Below are 12494 nucleotides of genomic sequence, written 5' to 3'. Positions count from 1 at the left end.
ATTTTCTGACCTGTTTGCTAATATAATATTTACTCACTGTTGTAACTAGCTAACCCATTATCATGAGCTTCAGCTGTTTACATCATGTCTCAATTTTAACATTTGCTTTTCTGTAACTGTGGCTGCACTAATTTAACAATATAAGGTGTGTCTGATTACTTCCTTTGGAAGACAGAGACTATCACTGCATCCACTGCTAGCATGAAACTCAGGAAGTGTTTTATTCAATGCATAATGCTCATGCAGCCATACTTTAGAGCTATGTTTTAGTTACTTTCAATATCTTGATTTTTCACCTGACCTCATCCATATTGCTTTGCTTTCTGTTTAGAGGTTAACTACAGCAGGTCTTTATTGCTAGAGAACTCTGCTATAACTGGAAAGATGGAATAGGGGTAAAGTGAATTGATCTCTTTTCTATCACAGGTTATATATAAGATTTAAATCTGCCCATAAAGAAGATGGGGAGGGGGAACCAATGGTTTGTTGTCTAATTCAGTTAAAGAATGGTGCTTTGCCTAGTAACACAGCAGAACTGAGGAATACCTCTCTCCACAGGGAGTTCCCTGCCAGAATAAACCTTTCTTTGGTTTTTAGCTTTGCCAGGATCTAGAAGATCTCAATCTCTTGGTAATGTCAAAGGGAAGTTAGTGTGCCTTTTAGGAGTGTATATTTAGTACAAGCAGTCCAAGGGAGACCAGAGAGGAAGGTGTGTGTTGGTGCTGCTGGTTTTGCACCAACCATGCCTGTGTGCAAGCAGACTCATCCAAATCAAGCCTTTTTGTAAAGTAAATGTTGTATAGCTGTTGAATGCTCAGCCTCAATGCACATTTCAGGGGTTAACTTTGGAACAGCTTTAGTGTGAACACACAGATTGAATGTCATGGTTGGAGGACACCTTCCTGTCTTATTCCCCAAAGGAGTCCCATGCTCTGAGACAGCTCCATCAAACAAACCAAAGCACAGTGCACGAGGACAATCAGTTTGGCTCAGTTGTGAGCCACAATGAAGTGCTAAATCACACACTTGGTGAGATGGATTGCTCTGAGCATGAGTGACCTCTCTGAAGCAAGTTTTGCAGGAGACTGCTAAGGGTTGCTTATAATCCTCTTGAAGCTGGCAAGCAGATTATCCTTTTCGTAGGTGAGCTAAGTAGGTTAAACATCTTCAAAGCCTCTAAACTGTTTCTCTCGTATCCTGAAAGCTCTTAACACATCAGCACTGAGTCTGCTGCAGTCTTAGGTCAAAGAGGCCAAATGTCCCAAATGTTACACCTCTCTTCCTCGCTTAACCATAGCCATGTAGCTAAACCAGAAATTCTGAATTCTTCTGAATTCTCAACTCTCTCCATGTGCGATGGAGGAAGCTCAGGCCTTCTATAGAGAATGGCACCATGATGCTCAGTTATAGACCAATACCCTAATTCCTGCAAACAGGATAAGCATTTCTTCATCAGCTTATCTTAACTGTCATACTTATTCCAAAAGGTCAAAGAGTCGTCCAAATGGCAAAGTATCTTCAAGCTGTCTGTGTATAAAACATACTTAAGGAATTCTTCAGCTTCACTTCTGACACTTTGCAAGCAATTGCAGTTTGAAGTCCCTCACAGTAATATTTGTTTTTTGCTCTCTTATGTTGCAGAAATACTGAAAAAAAAATAATAATGTCTCCTGAAATGTGGTGAAAAAAAAGCCATGCTACAAAACTAACAATTTTATATATGTACTGAATAATTCTGAATCTAAATAAAACTTTAAATAAGGAATGGACAGACTTGACTAGGATCTTTCAAAGAAAATACCTCTGCAAAAACACCAGGAGAATGAAGTTAGCTGATGCATTCAGTGTACTTACTTCTGGTTTTATATTGCTGAGCATCAAACTGATAAGAGCTTTCTTTGTTTTCTTTACAATCGTTACCAAAATACAGGATTCAAAATGCATCTTCTTCAGAGGGCAGGGGCAAAAAGAGTCCTCCCATCCTCCTAAAACACTCACACTTCTCCAGATTAAACTTCTTTGTAGAATTCACCTTTCATTCCTTCCTGGCAATCTTCATTTCAATTCTTTACTCTTCTTGGGCAAGTAAGTGTTTTAAAATACCAAAAGGGTAAAGAGTATTTTAATTGTAATTTGTTAAACTAGAAGGATTAGCATCCTTCTAGTATTAGGAAACTTTTTTAAAGAAAGTTAAGGAAATCACATAAGTAGAGTAGGAAAACATGAGAATTCTTTGAATGCATCCCTAAAGCAACCTGTGCTAGTGGAATGTGTCCCTGCCCGTGACAGAGGGGGTTGGAACAAGATAATCTTTAAGGTTCCTTCCAACCCAAACCATTCCATGACCCTATGAATGCTGCCATAGATACCCTAGGAGAGTATTTTCCATAAAGAATTGTGCATCACATCCCCCTGTCCTGCATTCAAACCAATATGAGCCTAAAATTATAAAATCTCAGGCTAAAATTGATTTGCCATATAAGCAACACAATGCTTGGAAATTAGTGGTTCCTCAGAGAATTATTCTGAAGAAATTAATATACCTAAAAATAAAGTTAGCATATTTTCCTCTTCTTTGAAATAGTCAGTATTCCCTAGTAAGCACACTGCCCAAGACTTTTGGGAAGCAAGTGTGAATTACTGTTTTAGCACTGCCTAATTTAGTAGTGCCGACATAACTGCAGCTGTCAGCTGGATTGGAAGCATCCCAGAATATACAGATTACTCCTACAAACTGGCATTATCAGAGGTGATGAGAGTTCCATGACAGTGGACTGACAGACTAACTCAGTACCCATGGAGTTCTAATTCTGAAGTATGGAAGAGAATCCAGAGGCACACAGAGCTTACAGCAGCCATTTCCCATAATGGCAGGGATGGAGCAGCAAAGACCTTTCACACACTCTTAGTGCACACAGCTATTGCAAGGTGGCACATGGTATGTGGAGTCATGTTTTCAAGAACAATTGCAGTTGCAACACAATTGCTCTGCCATTAAGATTGAAGTTGCTACAACAGGCAGAGCCCTGCTGTTTCTCATACTTCACTCTAATCAATTTTTCACTTTTTACATGCTTTTGAAATATGTTTTATAAATGCATTTTTGTGTTTCTAACATTGTAGGCTTTCACAAAATTTAAGGTTTGAGTTTGTGTGCTGTAAGATTCAAAACAAGCCTTGGATGGTTGAGGTTTTAACTTGAATGCTGCACTCTCAAATATGGCACCCCACCCACTGGCTGCATAAAAAGGAGGTTTTTGATTGACAGGAGAGTTAACGTTCTTCCAAACCTCAGTCTGGAGCATGTGTAATTATGCTAAAGCATTGTTAGAAGCTGTTTTAAAAGGAAATATTGCCTGCCTTCTGAGGTTTTTCTATATTCATGTAGTCTGGGCATGTCAGCCTTTCTCTAAAACCCCAGCCTTGTTATTCTTGATAAATAAGCAGAACTAGCACAATTTAGCACAGAAATTGATAAGCAGCTGGGCTCTTCACATTTTCAGCTTGCCACTGACTTTGTAGAGAACTTCAGTTATCCTGAGTCTCACTATTTAAATTTGTAAGATGGGACTTATGCACCTGTGATTATTTATTTAATTTAAAATAGATTGTCTTCTGTAAACTGCTGAATCTCAGGCATTAGATAATTTTATACATTTTTGTTACCTTTTAGGTATGTACTGGTTTAACTGAGGTCAGAACCTAACCTGTAACAAATGCTGTTTATATTTTCTGAAGACTAAACCTTCTCTGACTGTCAGTTGAAACATTTTAGTGTTGAACTTACTACCATGGCTTCCTTTTCTCAAAGGTCCAGATCATTGTTTAGAGCAAATATTTCAATTAACAGCATGCCTTTTTTTCTGAGGGGTTAAAAAAGTTGTATTTATTATTTTTTCTTTTTTTACTATAAAAATATGACACACTCTGAATGTCTGTAGTCCCATTTTACTGTAAGTCAATCAGTTTTAAATAAATCTTTCCCTAATTAGGTTGGCCTGTCTCTGCCTCTGGTGCCTACTCCATTCAGCCTTTTTCCAGACACAGGCCCCTTACAAGATGCTCTTCTGATAACAGAAGAGGAAGTTCTTTATCTTCTAATGTTGTGTGACTCCAAATTTAATTATATGCTTTAAGCAGGTAGAAAATATGCCTTGCTCAAAGAGAAATTACTTGGGCTGGTATAAGAAATTTCAGGGCCTGTGGCAAACAAGTCAGATCAGATGATCTGACCTTCAGCTCCTTGAACAAATGACAAGGGACTTAAGAAGCCAAAGATAAAAAAATGGTGGGCAGAGGCCAGAGAAAGAAAAGTTATGAAAAACAAAATTCAAAGACCAAAAACTTGAAAGGAGCAGCACAGCAGTAAGCAGTGACACTTGTTTCAAGGCCAACCCTTCTCCAAGGGATTGTGATGCTTGGTGTTTTCACATAGGTTTCTAAGTCCAGTATTTCAAGTAAAATTAGGACTGCTGCAGCTCCTCCTCTTCCTTCAACTTGCTGTCATGATGATCATAAAAGGACCCACGTAATTCCAGTCCTTCCAGTTGTGCAGCAATCAGTGAACTATGCAGATTACAGAAAACCGAGCGAGGGGGATGCAATATCTGTGCTATGGCAGAAAATGTTTCTCTCCATACATGAAAGGAATGATCTTTTAGTGCTTGTATTGTTTAGATCTTAAGATGCATTCTCTCCCCTAGGAACAGGAATTAAGTCATTGCAGAGAATTTACTGCTTTACATTGCTTTACATTTGAATTCAACTTTATTGTATGAATATATAAAACATGTTTGACCACATCCATAGGCAAACTATGTGTTGCTTCAACAAAAATAAGTAAATGAAAAAGCCCAGTTGATGGTAAGAAAAGGGATGTTCAGCAGCATCTCTGCTGTGAATGTCCCTGCATTTGGAAGAGTGATGTGCACTATTGGCCATTGGGTTTTTTGATAAAAACTATACAGGTATTTTTTGTGTGGCTGTCAGAAAGAACCAATCTAAACAAAAATTCAATCTAGTATTTTATAGAATAAAAATTAGGCCTGTTTATATAATTAAGTTGACCCTCCATTCTAAATAAGACTTCAACATAAGTGAAGATTATCTGTCCCAGGCAAATCCTTCCTAGGGATTACATGGTGCATAAACTAATAAGGGTTTATCTTTTCTTCTTTCTGAGAGAGGAGATAACTAGAGGAACTTTAAAACATTAATGTGGCATTAAAGAATTGCAAACAGAATTAGGAAATTAGATGGTTGTGAGCCTCACAGCAGCATCAAATCACCATAATCACCATTACGTTTCAGTATGCAGATGCTATGTGCAGACACACAAAATTCTGAATACTCCATGTACACAGAACTGTTTTGCTCTGTGAAGTAAAAACGTCAAGTATGCATAAGCTGTTTATTTTAAAAGGTAATCTGAATATGGTCAGCATAAAATTTTGTATGTACCATATTACTCCTATTTTTGAGGTATCATAGCCACAAAAAGAAGCTAAATAAAATTTTTATTATTCAGTATAATTTAGATGAAGATACTTTTGGTTAGGTAACTGAGACACAATTAAAATGTGCTGGTTTACACCCTAAAAAGGTAAAAATGTATTTAGTGCCTACCATCTGAAAGACTTTTCTGAAGACTGCTATATGGCAATTTAGGAAAATGTCTGTTTATTTAAAAGGCATTCAGTGAAGGCTATAACCTAGGCTTGGAACTAGAAAGCTACCAAAGAAGGAGTCAGAGGAGTGAACTACTTTACTTTGTAAAACCAAGAGCCACTTTTTGACTGCTGGTTTGAGATCACCCTTGATTGGATGCTACGTATATGTATTGTAGGATAAGTACTACAGAAGAATTTAAATCTGTTTAGTAAGACTCACACCTCTAACAGCTGAAGATAAAAAAAACTAATTTTAAAGCTTTCCTGGGACTGGTTCCTCACTCGCTTTTTTCTTTCTGTCTTGCACATCCTGATGTCAGTCAGCAAGGCCTGGTACACACAGTACAGCAAACTCCCTCATTCTATGCAGTAAATGCAAGGAGGCATTTTCTGTTTGGTATATTGCCATTTCATGGCATTTGCTCTCTTCATTTTATAATGGCATTTCATATGCAATTAAAACCTTTTCTCCTTTATATGTAGGAACAGTAGTCTTCATAGATGTTATTTGAAAGAATGCAGTTCTACTTGTTTAGGTTGGTATGAACTTTATTAGTCACAGGATCTATAGATAAGAATTTTTCTAGATGGCTCATGATGAAATTCTGTAAATATAGTATCACCATGAGGAACTTGTTTTATATTAAAGCAAGGAAGCAATTGATGTATTTGGATCAGGTCAGAGAATCACAGAATGGGTAAGGTTGGGAGTGCAGTGGGCCATCCAGTCTAACTCCCCTGCTCAAGCAGGGTCATCCTGGAGCACGTGGCACAGGATTGCATCCAGCTGGTTCTGGAATATCTCCAGTGAGGGAAATTCTGCAATCACTCTGGGCAATCTGTCCTGGTGCTCGGTCACCAGACGATCATCCTCCTTGTATTAAAATAAAATCAAAAAGAATGACCAAATCTGAAGACTCCCATGCCCACTGGTGTGCTGGTTTTCAATCTGTACTATGGAAATTATGCAACAGTTCTATTTGTCATTGAAGATTGATGATGAGTTAAATATCATCTTCCCTGAGCACTGTCACATGTAGAAGGTACTGGCATTTCAATTCAGCAGCTTCCTTCCCACTCCACTGTTTCCTTAGCTCCTTGTGGCAATGAGTCTGCAAGTCTTTTGCTCATAAGTGTCCTGAATATGTCTTCTTTTGTCCATAACTGATCTTTTTAAAGGAAATACAAAGTCTATAGAATTATAAAATCTTTCTTTGTTTTAGGAAAATGTATTCTTAAGACAGTAATTGATACTCCAAAGAAGCATAAGCTTAACTCTATAATTATAGGTTATATAAATTGTTCTAATTTGTTTATATTGTATAGTACCCATGGCATTTGTTACATTCCAATGCAATACTGAGTCCCCACTTCTCACTGAAAATCAAGCACCTCCTGGTGCCTAAACAACATTTTATTGAGCATTAGCCTTCCTGTTGTGCACTGGCACTCTGTGCCTGCTCTCAGCAAATGACTCTTGCATCTTGTGGCTGATTTGAAGTATCTGGTTTATTCAGATATAGCAAATCATTATGTTGGTGCTGACAGTTCTCTGCTTCACTTACTCTTCATCCCAATCACTCTGCAAAAGTAAAGAATAAAAGTTGGGCTCCATCCCACAGAGACCTGGAGATGAGAGATTCAGGACCTACTTGACAAGTGACACATACTCAGTTCTTCAGCACTATCCAGCACCTTTTTGATCTTACATGTCTTAAGATACAGGTTTTCCTATACTCACTGTTTTCCTACTCCTAAATTCTCTAGCTAATCCCCGTGTTCCCTACCCCTCAGTACTTCCAGGGATTTTTTGACTCTCAACAATAAATTCAGTAACTTCCCAGTTCCCAAAGTAGTCTGGATGGTGTTTAAACACAGAGGGCTCTTGTGCAGATTAGCCTGGAACAATCAAGGGCTACATTCCTTTGATGGAACATATTATTTAGGGATTTTATCTTGATGGGTTCAGTTGCCATAAAACTGCACAGATGCTCCTGAAAGAAAGCTGCAAGTCAAGCAGCCCAGACCAATAGGGTGTTCACTGTTAACAGTGTGAGGAACAAAACAACTAAGAAGTGAACAAATAAACAGGTAATGAAAATATCTTAATTTTATTTTCAAGCAGTTTAAAACATTTAGAGACAATGAAAAAGCCAGTAGACATAGTAAAAGTTACACAGAACTGTGAACTCCTTTTTCTTCTCTCTTAAATGAAATATAGTCTGCAGTCTCAATAAGTCCATGTTCTGTCTCTACCCTGGATACTGCATTCAATTCTGCAGCCTCCCCCCAGCCTTAGTAAAAATAGAACTGGAAGAAGATTCAGAAATGGTCAACAGGGACAAAGGCATAGAAAAGGGATTTCATAACAGTGAGTTAAAATGGTAGGAAAGTATGAAAAGGGCACTGCTTCTGTTTGTGACAAAGCTGTCTAGATAATAAAAGCAGGCAAAATCTCAAGTCTCTTTGAATTCAGCACAGATGATTTCCCCAGTGCATTTGCATCTTTTACTTGGTGATATATGGAAAAAATTACTATCAATTAATTTGTTACTGCAGAACAGGCCTACTGCCTTCCCTGCCTACAGGCCATGGTTTCATAAAAACCTTTAGGCAAAAGGAAGTGATATTGGAGTCTCCTTCCCTGGCAGGGTGGAACTGCTAATTTGAAAGTATCTCTATCACATCACAATATCAGAATTGTGTAGGTGACAAGGGACTGCTGCAAGTTTTGTAGTCCAACTTTCTCCTTATGGCAGGTCCCATTAAAGCAGGTTGCTTTTAGTCAATTCAAATGAGTTATGTGTATCTCAAAAGATGGAGTTGCCATAGCCTTTCAGGGCAAATTGCTTCAGTATTTGATCCTTAAAAAAATAGATTCTTTCCCATATTGAATTTCTGTAGGTTGTGCTCATTGCTTCTTGAGCATCTTTGGGAAAAATGTGGTTGCATCTCTTCTACACCCTCCCATTACAAAGTGCTTCACAGCACGATGATCTCCACTCACCATCTTCTTTAATCTTGGGCAAATCCAGCTCTCTCATCTTCTTGTATGTCATGATCTGCAGCTGCCTGAGCAGTTTGGTAGTCTTGCTTTAGTGTGTCAGTGGCTTTCTTAAAATGAGACAGGGAGCTCCAGATGTGGTGTCACAAATGTCAGATGGAGGGGAAGAATCAGTTCCCTCCAAACCTACCAGTGGTACTCGGCCCACTTGGCAGCTGGGCACATTAGCTCCAGGAGCACACAGCTGACTCACATTCAGCTTGTCCACCACAACCCTCAGCTCTTTTTCTACAAAGCTGTTCTCCATCCAGTCAGCCTGTGGCACTTGGGGGGTTATGCCAACCCAGCTGCAGGGCTTTGCATTTGCCTTTGCTGAACTTCATGAGGTCCCCAAAAGCTCATTTTTCCAGTCTGACTAGGTCTGTCTGAGTAGCAGCCCTGCCTTGCAGTGTATCAGCCACTCCCCCCAATTTGGTATCACCTACAAATGTGCTGAGAGGTCACTCTATCCCATCATCCTGGTCATTACATCAGCCATTTCAAGAATCCAAGTTGATGTAACCTATATAAAGAAAGCAAGTCAAATATCCTTCCAAAGATATGCTGGAGACTTCAAATTTTGTTTTAGAAACATTCACACATTGCATTGCCAAGTCTTTTTCTCAAGATATAAAAATAAGAAGTAGCCTTGGGTTCCACAAGAAGCAGGCCATGAGTCTTTTTTTGGATCCAAATGCTGAATGTAGAACTTGACTTAGAGAGTGCAAATCTTCTGGAAGGCAGAGATGACTGTCAGAACCTAAGAGCTAAGCAAGCTGTAAGTTATTTATAGAGTCCCCAGCATCCCCAGTGTGTGCCTTTGCTCAAAGATAGGCAATGTATTTCCATGCCATAAAAATGGACAGAACTGCATTGGTAAATAGGTGATGCTCTGAGGGTGTTCTTGCAATCTCACTGCTTGCCTGGGTGGTTGGATGGATGGAATGGACTCTGTGCTAGCAGCTCTTGTACTAAAGGAGCAGAGGGGAGAATGGGGAGCAGGAGAAAAACAAAACTAGAAGGAAGAGAGAAGAAAACTGTAGGAGTAATTGTGCTCCTCTGCAGACATTATAGCAGTTTCAAGAACATTCTGTAATAAGAGCCTTTCCAGCACACAGCTGTCTGTTATGGGCAGTGACACACTGCATGGTGTTTTTGCAGCATGGACAGAGTGACACTGCTGCCAAAGGGTAGGAAAGGACAACACTACAGACATGATCCCCAAAATTCTCTTGGGACATAATGTGCCACTCAGAGACTTACTGTTACCAGAGACATTACAAGTTATGCTATAGGCTGGTAGAGTCTTAAAGTTGGATTTTGTTGTGTATGCCAGAACTGGATTTGAGATAATACATTTACAGTGCAAAATACTATAAAATGGCTCAGCAGAATGTTTTCTAATCTTCCACATGGAGCTTGTCTCTCCAAACTTGGCTTTATAACTCTTGTATGCTTTGGGACAACATTTCTAACAACATGAGCTGAATAAAACATTGGTAAACAGGAAGCATTGGTTGTGAAAAGGAATGAAGAGAAGATGGAAGGACATGAAAGTGAGGAAACCCAGCCAAACCTCCAAAAACGGGAACAAAGGCACTGAATGTTTCCAAACACTCAGATAATTAAGGCTGTTTGGTTTGGGTTCTTTTATGAAGACAACAATGATAAAGAAGTTGTGTACTACATGGACATTCAATATCTGAGGGAACATACACTTGTAAAGGACATATTCCAGGCAAAACCTGTGTCCCAGTCCAATGTTTAAGAAGATGTGGGATAACTCTGCGACATTTGCCAAGTATAGCAACAAGTAAACACAGTCATTTGACTTAACTGCTGGGAAGCAACTCTTCAGTTCTAATTATTCTGATACCCTCACAGTAAGGCATGTGCTTCTTTCCTTATTTTCCTCCAGGAGACAGTGCCACAGAAGAACCTAATCTGGGACTTAACATGGGATGCAAAACATCAAATTCCTCTTTTCCAGCTCTGCTACAGACATCATAAAGCATCTTAAGCAAATCATCCTGCCTCCATTCCCATCTCTAAAAATGGGAAAATAATTTCTTTCACCATTCTTTATTAGTTCATTGATTCAGTGAGGCAGCAGGTATGCCTGATGGCTTAAATGCTATGTGCTATATGCTAAAAAATGCTCTAGGCATTTTTTAGGACTTTGCTTGGACACCTACAGACCCTAGTACTTCTGTACTCATCAGCAGCAACTTTACATTGGTTCACAACAAGCTAAATGCAGAGTATTTATAAATTTGACCAAGGTAGGTGCCATGCTATTTCATTACTCAGGAAAAATAACTGCTGTTACTAAATAAAAAATTTTAAAGGAACTATTATTAATACAAAAATATGGCTTTTCAGCTGTTAAGTCAGCAGTAAATCTACTGTTACACTTCTCCTAAGATCACTACCTTCACCTGATCACAAGGTAGTGGATAACTTGCACTTACATTAACTATATTTTAGACCATTGTAGAACTTTTCATGAACATTTTAACATTTTGGGTTATTATATTCTGTCATTTTCCTGCATGTACATAATCCTGCACCCTGAGAAATGAGGCTTTTAGAACTCATTTAACAAGTTTCCCTATAACAGTGTTATGCTGTGAGAATGTTCCTCAGTACACAATTAGATTAATCTATTTCTCAGATTTAAAAACAATTAAAGCAGTCAAAAGGCTCATGCAGCCTTTTTTGAGAAAGTATATTTGAAAAGCAAACACTTCTCCCCGCCTCTGCACAGCTCCAGTTGACAGACAGAAAGAATTCATCAGTGAGAGGGAAAATGCCATTTGTCACATAGGACTTAGGCCAGTTTCCAAGTGCTTCAAATAGAAGAAAAGAAACACTGCAAAAAAGAAATATGACAGGTCTACACTGCTACATAAGTTTTTAATTAAGAAATTTAAAGAGAACAAAATCTAATTTTAAAAATATGACTCAATCATTGTAATCCATAGGAACTTCCAGTCTGTTACTGGTATATTTTCTTAGCCTTATGCCTGGCAATTAACTGGACAATCTAGCTCTGCCTCAATAAAAGTATTTCCTTCTATCAGATTTCCTCCCCTCTCACCAATTTCACTGGGTGTTCTCCTTTGAACTTTTACTATACTCATAGGAATCAGAACTCATGACTTGCATTCCTTACTTCATCGCTATATACAGTTTCAGTCCCTACACATCTTTATGTACTTTCCGTGTAGTTTGAGCATTTCAGTCTCATTTGATTTTTCAGTGGTTTTAAGGCTACTTTCCTTTCTTCAGAGAAAAACATATCAGCTGCACTAACCCATTGCATCAGTCAGCGTCCTGAAGAACAAGATGAAATGTTATTCATCTTGCTCCCTTGGATACTGTTTTCATTGTCATATGCAATGGTATGCTGGATGGGACAGTGTTCAAGTGGAAGTTTCATTAGGCAGCTCTCGGACACACTGAAGTGTTCTAATAGGTGTGACTTATTGACCGGAAGAGTGGGTAAACAAATGAGGTGTAAGTGACAGTGCCAGACCAGGCTAACAGTAATTAGCGATGTGACTCCATGAGTAATAGCAAAATTGTCCTGACCCACTTGATGGCAATAGCAATGAAATCTTTAAAAAATGTAAAAAAATAAAAATCCCCAATAGATGGGTTTTCTACCAGCACTTACAAGGGTCATGAGCACCTTTCTGGTTGCCACACAAGGCACTTCACTCTTGTTCCGCCCCAGCAGTGTTGGGGCACACAGTGGCAGTTGTGCTCCCCATGCTGGC

The sequence above is a fragment of the Agelaius tricolor genome, unplaced genomic scaffold, assembly GCF_023055355.1.
Source record: "Agelaius tricolor isolate 1412-34295 unplaced genomic scaffold, bAgeTri1.0.p SCAF_19, whole genome shotgun sequence".
Classification (NCBI taxonomy): Eukaryota; Metazoa; Chordata; class Aves; order Passeriformes; family Icteridae; genus Agelaius; species Agelaius tricolor.
This window is presented reverse-complemented; position numbering follows the sequence as displayed.